The following is a 14044-nucleotide window of genomic DNA, read 5'->3' as shown; positions in this document are numbered from 1 at the left end:
GCTTCCACTGGAGATCCAGGGTTCAATTCTGCTGCTTAAAGGCAGACATCTTGTCCTGTCTGAGATGCCTGAGGGCATCTGAGACATCTGCACAGGTCTGGCAAGTATAACACAGGAGCTGCAGGAAACTTCTTGAAATCCCCAGCATTCGGTAATCAAGCTCCAGAGCCCAAATAACCCGTTTTATGTTCAGGCCCAGCAAATGATGAATCATTTAGGCACTCAAAGATGCAGTTTGCCTGGGCATCTCCTGATAGGTACTGAGCACCTGGTGTTCCTGCAAAACTATAGATCTGTGCAAGGAGCAAGAGGTCTTGCTCCCTTTCAGACTCTCCTTAAAAGAAATTTTCAAATTCAGCACAGAACTGCTCAGACAATGGTTGTTTATATCTACAGAGGAAGAGGGGATTTTTTTTCCTCTCCCTGTGCCCCGCTGGTATTGTTTCACTGACCAAGCAGGACACTTTTAAAAACAATGTCTCCCAGGGGCTGAGGAGCCAGAAGCCCGCAGCCTGCTTTGGGTCCACATGCCTTGGTCCCTCCTCGCAGTTCCCGTGGCCTTCTGAACATTAGAATCCCATCAAGCCCACATCTGTCAATCTGCAGGGGTTTGGAGGAAGTGCACAGGGCAGTTTGGAGAGGCAAGTCCATGTAACGTGTTGTGCTCAAAACCCATCGTTCCCCGTCCTTGTGATTGAAACAGTGCTGAAGGACTCAGCCAAGGGGCCATTGTAAAGAGGAGCAATGAAGCTCCTGAAAATTGGCCAGATGGCTTTGCATTGTAGTGTGGACCTCAGGGTGAGACATTTTGGCACAGAGAACCACCCTCCACATGTTCAGCACTCTACTTTCCACCCTCTGACCTGCAATGCTTCTGAAAGGATCCTTTCCAAGGCTGTCACTGCTGCAAGCCTGCAGATCCTTTCTCTGGCAGAAGCAGAAGCAGGAACTGGAGTTGGGATGAGCATTTTTAACAACATTTGGTGGTTTTCTCACCTACTTTAGCCCCAATGCCAGGAGACAACACAAGCATCATGTTAATTCTGGCCAAGCTTTGCAACAAGACCCCGTCTCCAAGTGTTTTGTAGAAGACAGCAAAAGCATTGTTGGATCTCCAGGGATGAAACCTCACCAGGTTTTCATGGAGCACATCTATACCAACCCCTGTTTGCAGGCCGAGCTTGAGCCGAGCAGTTGGCTCTCAGGTCTTCTTGGGTGAGAAGCACAGAAGCAGTCGCAGCAAGGGAGTAAAAGGAGTCCTGGCATGTCTTACAAAGGAGAATAGACTGAGTAAGCATGAAGAAGTCATGTTTTGGATATAGAAAGCAGTCAGCAAGGGGAGGGTTTGCTTTGTCAGTCAACAGGTCTTATCAGCACGGTCTCTGTTTTGCATCGGCATGGAGGAGTCCTTAAAGGCCACGCTTCCCAGCAAACCCTGCAGCCTGTCTCCCGTGCACAGGCAGCTCAGCTCAGTGGAAAGCAATGCAATTATTTTTAGCTTTGTGTAGCAATTAGGCAACATGGAGGGGGATGTTCTCAGGAAGCGAATTTTGGACAGTTTCCTTGAAAAGATAAGACCTATCCCATTTCAGTAAGGGAAAATAGTTAGCACAGAAAACCGCTGGGAGCTTTCTGTTACATGTCTTGTTCTTGTGAAAGTTGCCTACTGACACCCTTGGATTTAAGCCAAGCGTCTATCTGAACAACAGGAACTTTCTTCCAAACTGCCTATCCCCCCCAGCCAGGTATGTTCCCTCCGATCCCTGGGGACATTTCAGGCAGGTATTTCCTGGGCCTGGCTGTGATTCCCCCAGTGCCTCTCCATCATCTGCCACCTGGGATTCACCGCCCCATCTGCTGATGGGATCCTGTGACATCCTTGAGCAGCTTCAGACAAAAACAGAGTCTTTGTCATGGCCGGGAAGTTTTGCATGAAACAGATGAGTGTTCAGCAGACCCATCTACTGGGTGACCTTGGGGAGGGAGCAGTAACACCAGGGAAGGGAGGAAAGTGATTGTCTTGTACTGGCACAGCTGCTTACCCAGGGAATATCTATTCAGACTTAGGAGCAAACAGATGGTTTTCTTCCACTGGCCAATCCATTCTTGCTTTTTCTTCTGACACTGCCAAAAAGGGTACAAGCAAGAATGATGATTCTCCTCCGCATCCCAAATGGACATACGTTGTCCTCTCTGTCCTAGGTGGAGATGATGCAAAAGCACAAGTGACAAAACTTATGTTGCAAAAGGTGGATAATGAAGTCTCTTGACCTGTTGGCTTGAATAAAAAGTGCAGTTTTCCCTGTCCAGCCTCAGGTCTGCTCATGCAACCACCATGCACAGCTGTTCCCTTGCAAGGCTGTTGGCCATGTGCAAGGGGAAATAGGAGGCTTGTGACAGAGCCAGGGACTGAATCGTGTTTCAGCAGCTTGGGCATATCCATGTGCTGTAAGCCAAGAGGCATGCAAACTGCTCAGCAACGAACAACTGCTCCAGCAGCCCACAGCCAAAACGAAACACACTCGGGCACGTCAGCCACTGACCCAACCCACCATCGAGGGAACTGTACGATTGTGTTATTGCAGGGTCAAAGCTGCATCTTCCACTTGGGAAATAAATCTCTCTGCATTGTCGTAGTAGTTATACAGAGGCAAGAGGCCATTATCCAGCAATTATGCTCTATCTCACTGACGTTATCTCTTAATTGTATGTTTGCAAGTGCTTCTACTTGCAGAGTGGGAGCAAGGAGGAAGGTGAGGTGGGGCTGCCTGTCTAGGAAATATGGAGTACCCAAGGGACCTGCACCATTGCTAATTCTTAGGATATACAGTTGCACTTTTGCACCAGACAAGAGTTTATCCCTGCCTTGTCCCAGAAATGAACTTCAAATGGTGCAAATGGTGCAAGTGGTGCAGACCTGCACATCCCAGACTTTATCATCAAGCAAAACTCTCAAAGCACCGAGGATGCTCAGATACACTCTGGAAAAACTGACTTTTTATGAAGAAGCGCAAGAACAATCATTCAGTACACAGACATTTTTTATCTCCTTCCTTTTCTTTAGAATTTTGTTCAAATCTATGGCCATCCAGGAACATCTGGTCCATCATTACATTGCACAACATGACCACTCACAGCTTGGCGTCACCTGCAGAAACAGAACTCGGAACCACCCGTCCTAAAAAGCATCTGACGCTCCAGCAAAAGAATTGTCACTGGTGGCTGCCAGAACACGGCATATGACACGTATTTGCAGTGCTGCTTCTTTCCAATGTACGGCAGCAACACACATAAACATCTGCCTGTGTATTACGGCGTGGCTGATTTTTAAAGACTGTGCCTTGGGTCTTGAAAGACAGTTTCGTGCATAAATCTGAGGAAATCGACCAGGAATTAGGTTTCTAAGTACTTTGGCTGATGTGTGTGTCTGTTCCTTAATTCCAAGATCTCTGTTCTGTCTACTGGTCTTTGCCACCGCTCCAGTCCTCTAGACATTATATTTTGGACCTGGGGCCACAGTTCCTTTTTAGGACATTGTCACAGCCTCCAAATGAATTAATTTTAATATTTGCAAATATTGCAATTAGCTGGGTGCCTTCAGCTTTGGTTAACTCCGAATTCTAATGGTAGCTGCTGTTCTTGAATATTGAATATTGAATATTCTGTCACGAACATAGTCACATTGGTGCAAAACCATAATGTAGATGTCTGACTGAAGGTGGACTTCATTCATAGGGGACAATCTTTCCAACCACCCCAAGCTTGATGCTGGGCCTCATATAGCCATGTTGTTGGAGTGACAGAGGAAGACCCCAGAAATACCAGTGCCCTAAAGATGCCCTCTAAGCACCAGTCACAGAACTGAGAAGGTGTGTTTGACTGTCCTTGGCTCTCATGGGGCTGAGCAATGAGGTGATCTTGGCTCTGGGACCTAAGATACTTCTGCTCACAGATTATCCTGGTACTAGAACCATCAAGAGATAGGAACATCTCACAACACAAGGGTGAGCTTGATTGAAATTGCCAGCAGTGTGGCAGAAGGTAAGGACTACAAATTGGGTTGCCACCTATCAATGCTCCTTGCTTTTTATGGTACCGGTGTTATCTTAATTAAACCTTTGGTGGCTCAGCAGGTTGGTGATCTTTTCATTTGGCTTTTGAATTGAAAACTCAGCTGAGAGCTATGTATAGCAATGATCTGCCTTCAGTTCCCTGGTGGGACACGGCCTTATGCTTCTGACCTGACCGATAACTGGTGTGACCACATGCCTTCCTGTGTTTCACTGCTGCTCAAAACCGCTCTGAGATAATAAGCCTTTTCAGCTCAATTATTTTTTTTTTTTCTCTTTCTTCACATGTTTGAAGAATAATTATGCTCAGCATTTTTTCCACCATGATGGTATTGGAAATCTTGTCACTTCAGAGTCCCTAGGCACACATCAGCACCTCGTCACAACCTGGAATGTTTTCTGCCAGGAATGACGAGATGCGACGGTTCCCATTGAAGGATATTCCTCCCAGAAAATTCCAGTTTCCAAGGTCTCAGGCTTTGAAGATAAACTTGTTGCTTGTTTGGTTTCCTAGCAACTTCTGCTGTGCGGCAGAAATGCATTCCTGGGACCCCGCTCCCACCGATGCTCCGAGCCGAGATGTGCTCTGCTCTGGTGAAAGCAACTGCCTGAAAACACGGGAGTGGAATTGCTGCGAGAGAGCTAGGGCTGGATCAAAACCTCTGATTAGATCCATCAGTCTCCTCCAGACTGTCATTAAACACAAATCTCATTTTAAGTTAAAAACAACACATCTGGCCAGCCCTGAAGGTGGATGTAGCTTGGGTTTGGCTGGTTGTCCAGGTTCTTGCTGGGGAATTTGGCACTGATCCCACAACACGGCTAAACCGATAATCCTGGGTCAAACATCCTGGTCTTCACTACAGCTTTAATCCAGGCCGAGCTCAGATGAGACACCCAAGGATCCAGTTTGCCATCAAATATGATGGGGCAAATAATCACCACCAGTGAGACTGCTCAGGTGTAAATCTAGAGAAAAGAGCAGATTTGGCCACCTATAAGGCGCATGAGTTTTAGCCTTGGTGTTTTTGATAAGTTGTTCAGAAGAACAAGGAGTAAACTCACCTTAATCTGTGTCTTGCCTAGTTATAGATATGTATTTCATGATTTCTTCTGGTTATTAGAAGCTCATCCCTACTTCAAAGTTTATTTAGGTGCTTCAGCCCCAATCTCCCAAGGGAATTCTGCAAGCTCATATTCATTTTCACAGAGCTGCATCCAAGATGAGTGAAGGGCAGACCTGGAAGATAATTGAATCCGATTGTGCTTTGCATCTTGTTTGTTGTAAGGTTTTTGGAGGCATTGCTCATCAGGTGCCTGGTGCCATGGGAAAATATATCACTTCCATTTGTGTCCTAGTTAAGAAAGTAAAAGATGATCAATTCTCCAGCTCAGTGGAATAATAACAAAAAGACCAACATGTTGATATTAAAGAAACTTCTAAAGGGACCCTGAAAGTCATAGGGTTTCAGTTTCACCGAAGTAGCTGCAGCATGGAAGGAAGAAGTTCCTTCCTTTTCAGACAGGCAAAGCAAACCTTGCTAAAAAGGTTTATGGTCACAAGAAGCAATGAGTTCTTGATCTTGGGGCTGAACAGGGGTTTGCTGAATCCCAGTATTACACTTTTACATAGAGACTTATTCTGAATTTGTCTGATAAATTAAATCAGAGCTGTCAATGATCATGTGAAGATTTTTGTCCTATTTCAGTTAACTCAGGGCATTCTTTCGTGACGATAACCTTTAGTGAATATAGCACTGCATTGTTACAGCACTGTACGATGGTCCAGGGAACAAACTGAACATATTGTTCAGTCTGAATTATATCGTATTACTGTCAAGGATATTCCTTCTAAAAGCTGACACCTTTTAATTACCTCTGTGAGACTCTGGGAAAAATGGTATCCTGGGGAAAAAAAAAAAATGCTTGGCACCCACTTTGTTAGTTTTAGCCTGATGTTCATTTCTAGCCATTCGTATAGGGCTGAGTCATAGAAGAGAAGCCTGTAAGAGAATCACGAACAAGCTGTCTGGCTTGATAAAATTGGGAGCCATTTGAAGTGTGCGTTGCCTCATCTCATAGTTAGTGGCAGGAGCTATTAGAGACTCTGGAGAGTCTGAAACTAGAGAGGGCATTTTTCTACCCGAATAGTTTTGCAGATAGACTGAAGATGGGACAAAAACAAGCTTCAGGAGAGAAAGAGACCTTCCCAGGCAGTGCTAGAGTCAGATCTACCATCGGAATTGGATGCAATCATCCCTCACCTGCCCAGGGCATCTCTAAATCTCACTTGACAATCTTTTCCTTCTGTCTTTAGGCAACATTTTTTCACCTCCGCTGAGCTAGTTTGAAACCTTTAATTCCATTCTGCCTGTTGTGGCGCGGCAAGTGGAAACTCATCTCCACACAGGAGAAGAAGGGGGTGGAGGGGCATTGCATGAATATTAAAACATTTGCAGTTGTAAAGGGTTGGGTCATGAACAAAACCAGCACACCTCAGGCAAGCTGCATGGTGCCAGAGCCACGCTGGCATGCGGGATGTCCCAGGAGCATTGGCAGCAGTGCTTTGGGGGGACAGCATGCAATGCCACAGAGGTGGGCTTGCCAGGTTAGGGCTCTGGGCTTAGCAGGAGGTGCTCCAGGACTGAGATGCTTTGGAGGAAAATGCACAAAACCTCTGAGTGGTGTAAACCTGCTGGTGCAGGAACCTGGTTCTCCTCTTGCCAGTGAGGCTGGCATATGCCTGGAGGCAGCATTACAATCCCTTATAAACATTCATCTCTCTCCACGGGCGTGCTCTGATTTACTCATGTTTGGTAAGGGTCACTCTTCCTTCCTGGGCCAAACCACTTGCAGCTCAGTGTGCTAGAGGAAAGGTTTTGTCCTGCCAACGCCATTTGGCAGCAGAGACTGTAAAGCTTTGGTCCTGCTCTGGTTGCAAATGGTGACCCAGGACACCTGTGCCCCATGGCTGAAAGGTGGAAGGGAAGAGGTCAGGTCTGAGCAAAGCACTGTGTTCCTGCTTTTCGTGCTGATAAGGTACCAGAAAGGTTGTGCAAGTCCTATCAGAAGATGAGAATGTGCCTGAGGCCATAAGCTCAGTGTAAAATGGATACTCTCTGATAAGTAGTACATGGGGTAGTTTAAGCCTTGAAGGTTTCTAAAGTGTTTATGGCCCTTGGAGTTTGAAGGGGGTGAAATGCAGTAGATGTTTGAGGTAGGGACCATCAATGCTGCATTACTATCAGGTGAAAATAGGAAGCACAATATATCCAGGAAACAGGAACAGGGAAAAGTGACCCTGGCAGTGCTGTCATCTCATGGAAACCAGTTCTCTGCTTCCCACACTGATGCACATCAAGCTAGGAGAGCAGCTTGCTCCAATGTCTGGAGTCACAGTGCATTTCACTAGAAATACTGGTTTTTGAAGACCTTGCAACTCTAACCCTGAATCTATTACCCTAAGCCTAGATAAATGAGCCTGTGATTTGCGTTATGAGAAAATTGATGTGCTGTAGGGGAGCAAGATGAATCTGGTGAAACTGGCAAACAGGATGCACAGTTTCGGAAAGCTGGGGACATGCTTAGAGAGCTCAAGCCAGGAGAGAGGCCACCACTGCGGCAGAGCATGTGCTACAGAGACCTTTTTGCCAACGGCGAGATTTTGGGAAGGAGCTGCTGGTGACCCAGAAAAGCACATTTCCTACTGCATGCAGGCAGCGCTAACATGTCTCCCTGTCCAGCTGTTCCTCCAGCATCATTGCAAATACCTGCTGAGGGGTACCTAAAAGGACAATCAGACCAGGGTGCCTCAGTTTCCCAACTGGAAGGACAGGATAACAGTGTGCATGACTTTTGCAAGGGACTTGATCCCCATTTACAGGCAGTGCCAGGTCAGAGCAGACAACAGCTCTCATTGCCGTGTTATTTCACTTCCTGGCGCAATCTCTCATGCAGCGCGTCTGGTTCAGAAGATACTATATCCCTGGAGAGTGCAGTGGCTGGGAACTTGGTTTTAGCTTCTCCTTGGCACAGCAGTCCTTTACTGATGGCTGTATTGGTTCTGCTTTACCATGGAGAGGTGTTTCTTCTGAATGGCATTATCACGGATGAGGGTGAGAGCTGTCTGGTTTTTGAACGCAAGGGGACGATTCAGTCCTTTAGTGAGAGCTGATCAACTGCAGTAAATAAGGTTGTAGCTTGTGCGAGTAGTAACAATTAAAGCCCATTATAACCAGCTTAACTAGTCAGGGACTGAAATGCCTGGAAGAACTTGCTCTGTCCTTCCTGAGTGCTGTTTTGCTTTACCCACTTGCCTGATTTGGGAAAAAGATTGTATTTTAGGGGGGGTAGCTTGCGATTCCTGCTCTCACAACCAGGGCAGTGGTTCCCAATTCCTAACAATGAATGATATGCTAGGAAAAAAAAAAAAATGTTTCCCAAATGATGCTTCTGAATTAAGTATTTTGATTCATGGGACATGCAACACCTCATGTGTTCAGGATAGACAATACATCATAAATTAAACCAAACTGTGTTACAGACCAGTCTCTGAATTGACCAAAACTGCAACTCCAATGCTTTCAGTGTTACATCTCCACATGTGAACCTGCCTTGAGATGCTCAGTGCAGGCAATAGCGTAGGCTTCTTGCTGGTTCATGCCGAGAGGTTTGGAGAAGGGAAAACGGGGGCAGAGAGCCCATGTCTGCATGGAAAAGGCAGGATCTGAGCTGCTGGGGCCTGTGAGTTGATGACTCACAGGCAGGATTTATGAGTGCTGAGCCATGGAAACTGCCTGGGTGTCTGATTGCCCCCGCTGCAAGGTAGGAACACTCCAGAGCCACCTCAGCCGTTTTTTCTCCTTTTTTTTCTAGAAGAGTACACACATGACAGGGCTTATCTCCACTGATTATCGCTCTGCTTTCAAGAACTAGAAGGGAAGAAAAAAAACATGCTTTTTTTTCCTCCCTCTCTCTCTTTTTAGGACTGCTGCTCATGACCACGTTTTTTGCATGCCTTCCAGATATAATCAGAAAGGAATGGTAGCTTTTCTCAGGTCGTCAGTGCAGCTCAAGTCATTTGTTTATATGGCTTGTGTGGCTTCTTTGTATGTTGCAGTGTTTTTATTTGGGGCAGCGTTGGGACAGATGGTGTGCCAGTCATAGTCTGCAAAAGCCAAGGGGGCCCATTGGGCTCACGTGCTTATGGCATGACTATCGCATACAAGTAGGAGCTGGGGTTTTCTGTGCCAACTTACATGTCCGTGGGCTGCAGAGTCACCACACCCCATGGCTACTTCTCTGGGATTTTGGGATGCCTAGAAATCTTAGCCAAATGTCCTCAGATGCCACAAGGATGAGAGGTTTGGGAGGAGAAAGGGGAGTCACGGGAAACTTCTCTACCAAGGACAAAGCTGGCCTTGATGCCCTGGCTCAGGATGACTCTGGCCTTTTTTACACCTGGGTCAGTGGGGGACGAACAGCCTTCAGCACATGTCCACGATGACATTAGCCAGTATGTCCATCCATGTACCCCTGCCCCACGCACACAGACAGAGGAAGATAGACTTCTTCACTTTGCTGTGCTCTCTGTCAAACCAAGTCAAAAAGGGAAAGGTGTACTTAAATGCTACATCACCCTGTTTGCAACAGTAAAGATGGGCAGTTATTTGTTCTCTGGTCCCAGGGAAGGACCAGTAGTTTTCAGTGAGGAAAATGCTATCAAACCAAACCTGAAATATGTGTGTTGGAGATATAATATCTATTAAAAAATGGATGTTCTTGGCTGAGATGTCATTGCTTATTTTGCTATGATGGGAGGTGTTCTCTAGAGGTCTGGTTTGTGCAAGACTTCTCGCTCTGTGGACTCAATGGCTTCTGTAACCTATTCCAGATGGCAAAGCTCTTGTCCTTCCTCCTCTCCATCACACAAGAAGTCACCCTGCAAGAAGGACAGGTTGCAGCACTGAAGTTGGGGAGTGGGTCTTGCAGCTGACCCCTTGGCCTCCCTAGCCAAGACAGAGCTGGCAGCCAACCAGAGAAGCACAGAGAGAAGATGGAGAGAAGAGAGGTTTGTGCTGCTGTGCAGTGTGAGATGGGACAGGTCTGGCATTGTAATGTTACTGGCTGGTGCCCGGCATCATGACTTACGGTCAGTGTCCTGCAGGTGAGACCATGTGTTACCTTACCTACCCATGAGGGAAATCATGGAGGAGTTGCCAGGGTCATCCTTCCTGTCCCCACACTGATCCAGGAGCTCACCCACGCTAATCCAGTCCCTTGCCTCTGTGGTTTTAGCTCTGAGCTTGCAAACCCTGAGGCCTCTGTGACTCCAACAAAGAAGATGCTCAGATTTTTACCAGCTTGGACCCAGGAGCTGCATGGTGTAAGGGGTGAACCAGAGACGTCCCCGCAGGGCTACCTTACTCACAGAGCAAGGCTTCATTCAAGTAGCTTTGATTTTCAGCTGATTGCACCATGTGAGTCCCCTCCTAAGTATTATGATGGAGGGAGCCAGCCTTAGGTTAAAAATAAACATCTTCAGTAATTATCAGACATGGTTGGGAAACTTCTCAGCACCGTTGATTTCTCAGAGGCTTCAAAACTTGAATTCCCAAATCGGGGCAGTTTTCTCCAACTTGCTTTTAGTTACACATCCACTCTGCTTCTCCAGGGGGATTTGCTGCTGTTTGCGTTGCAGTGACGTGGAGGTATTTATGGTCTTGGACTTCTGCTTATCTGATCCACCCCTGCCCTCCACAATCCCGGAATGGTGCCAGTCCTGAATCACTTTTCCTCCCTCTGCTTGTGCCCCTCCAGAGGAGGTAATATCCAAACACAAGAAAAAACAGGTAGCTCTCCCAAATTGCTTGTGGAGAAATTTCTCATTTTCATTGGGCTGTAGTAGAGGCACTGTACTGATTTATTCTCTTTTGGACAGGGCTTTCAAGAATAAAAATCCTTCTGATGTTTACTACAGTGGAATAAAGCATCACTGTGACCATGTCACCACTGTTAAGAAAATTTCAAGTAGGACTCTGGCTGTTCTCCGAACTGCAGCCAGTATCTGAGTTACTATCCCACAGAGGTTTGTTGTTGGAAAATAACGTAATTGACTTTGTCCCGTTTCCAATTTCACAGAGAAACAAGTTGTAAGAGTACGCAGGGTACAAGGGCTGGCTGTTCCTGGAGTTTATTGAAAATGATAAATGTAGTAATCAGTATGAGACTGTACAGTACGTCTCTTTGTACTTTCTTCCCCTCGTGCCTGCAGGATGGTATCGTCACGGGCTCGTGCTGCCCGGTCCCACCGGGGAGCTGTGGCCGCTACAATGGAGGCACCGCTCCAACCACACCGCTGCCCTGGATAGCCACTGGCTCCCTCCCCCCGGGATCCCAGACTGGCTTTTAGCCCAAATAGCTGACCTTTCATTAAAGATTACCTATTTTTACTGCTCCTCAGGATGGAAAGAAGAAAAGACCGAAAGTGGCACAGGGGTAGGCCAAGCTAAGGTAGTTTTTATAGGGGGGACAGACAAGTTACTTGGTGCAAGTTTAAAAAATGAATCTTTTTTTATTAAGTTAAGGTAGTGCCCATTTAAGCCTGGACCTTCTTCTGTTTGATCCGGTACTAGCAGAGCAGCACAGACCCTGGGGCCCAAGGGCTACTGAATAATGCTACATTTGGGCTAGTAAATTAAAAGTGCTGGGGACTATTTCTGGGCTCTCAAACCACAAACAGAGAAGGTCCTGTGTCCATTAACCCCCTTCAGGCTCTGAAACACGGCAGCTACATGCCAACTTTGTGTTGGGAACAGCCCCTGGCCCATGCTAACATGCCCCCATCCTGGGGAGCTGTTTGGGATGCTGCTGTCTGGCACGGGGCGGGGGGCTGGAGGCTGTGCTGGTGATGCTGCTGTCAGGTCCCATCCCCAGGAACATACCCTGGCACCAGGTTACTTGTAGAGATATCACCCCAGTAGATGAGCCCGGCTAATATCCCATCCCTTGGTACCGGGGGAAATTGAGGCACGTGAGTGATTTGACAGAGGTCCTAAAGAAAGTCTGTGTCAGAGCAAGGACTAGTTCTTCATCACTCTTTGTCATTCAGGTGGAGAACAGGCTTTCAGAGTTGCCTTGGTCTCCTCCAGATTTTCCTTTCAGACCTCTGAGAGGCACTGGATCTGCGTGCCATTTGGGCAGCCTGAAGTCCACACCTTGGTAGCTGCTGGCACAGCACAGAGCAGAGCCAAGCACTGAATCGCCCCTTCGCACCAACCCACATCACAAGCATCACCTTTTTCCAGGGCAGTCTGCAGGCATTTGGTGCCACCTTGGGAAGAAACAACATCCTCAAACCAACACCCAGGAGACTGTAACTTGCATCACAACTTTCCTATCTCCTCGGACTGCCTCATATCTCCATTTGCAAAGCAGAGGTTGTCATCTTGCCTTGTGTGTGCAGCTGCAAGGAGTCAGATATGACAGTGATATGCATCGTACAGGCCATATCTAGATTAACAAGTAATTGCTACATCTAGATTAGCAAGAGAGCAATAGGAGAGTATCAGGACATCAAGCAGACTGGTGCTGAGGGCTCAACATCTACACTATGGGCAGTTCACAGCAGTTACCTCAGGTTAGATTTATTCCAATCACCTACATTGAAAATCCCCACCCTGCACACTGTCTGAGGCTGGCTGAAGGACCACCTACTAATTTATTACCTTATATCCCTACGAGGGGATATAGCAGAGCTTCTGGTTTCATTTCCACTGGGGGGGGCGGGGGGGGGAAGTATTTAATTGAATGTGTGCATCAGAGCTGTTCTACAAACTGGACTACTCTGGGGTGATGGGGGCTAAGCCAGGGAGCTGCTGTGAAACAGCATTACTGCTCTGAACCAAAATGCTAAGGCAGAGGTAGCCAGAAGTACCTCAGGCTTGATCCAAGGTTCAGCAGAAAGATTCTCATTTACTGCAGCACTCCCTGAGTCAAGCCCTTAGGGCTTGTCTGTACGCAAAAATTAATCTGGATTAGGATGGGGCAGGATTTTAAGGTAAAGTAACTCTTCTGGAATAACTTCACTTTGTAACAGACAAGCCTCTGGACGGTTTGGTTAGGAAGCGTCATGTTACATCATATTTATGATGATGAAATGCGTTTTCAAGAGAATGTCTTTGTGGTATTTGGTCACAATTACACAGTGAACACTTAAAAACATGTCCATTCCCTGCAGGAGCAGAAACAGAGCTCCCTGCAGATTTGGACTGCTTTCAGGGGCTGATTTGCCAGAGCAGCTCAAGGGGTTTCACCATTCCTGTCTTTTCCTCCTCACTGAGAAAGTGCGTAAGATCCCACGTGCCCAGCACGCCAGCAACCCTGCCAGCAGTGTGTAATGGCTGGTGGAGCATCAGCCCAAAATGTTTACGTGATCATTACTCAAAACTCGTCTCACACATGCTAGCTCCAGTCCAGAAGCACTTCAGCACGTCAATTCAGAGCTGTGTCCAAAAGAGTAAACCCTGCCTAAGTGTGGCTCTGCATGGATCCAAATGCTCTCCTGGAGTGAGCTTGAATTACACCCTCCTGGAGTGCAGGCGACTTCCCCTTTTCAATACCTGCACCTCTGCTTGCTCTGAGAGTCACACATTAAGTGCAAAAAGACCAAATGACCTTGTTAAGTTGGATATCACTGAGTAGAGTGATAAAAGCATAAGGCCTGGAAGGACCACAAGACCTCCTTAACTCACTGCGCAGAGGACAGGACAGAAGATGGAGACGTCTTGATGACTGTGAGGCTTCCTCCTCCACTGAAACTCATGGGAATTGGAGCATTGCATTCATAATTTTTTCTCCTACCTGAGTGCTTCTGCATGGCTTTATTTCCAACCAGGTTTAAATGGCCTGTTAAATATTTCTACTAATACACACCCTCTCCAAAAGAGTCTGTTTGCATTCAACTCGAGTTAATT

Source organism: Balearica regulorum, chromosome 2 (genome assembly GCF_011004875.1).
Source record: "Balearica regulorum gibbericeps isolate bBalReg1 chromosome 2, bBalReg1.pri, whole genome shotgun sequence".
Lineage (NCBI taxonomy): Eukaryota > Metazoa > Chordata > Aves > Gruiformes > Gruidae > Balearica > Balearica regulorum.
Note: the sequence above shows the minus strand (reverse complement) of the source record.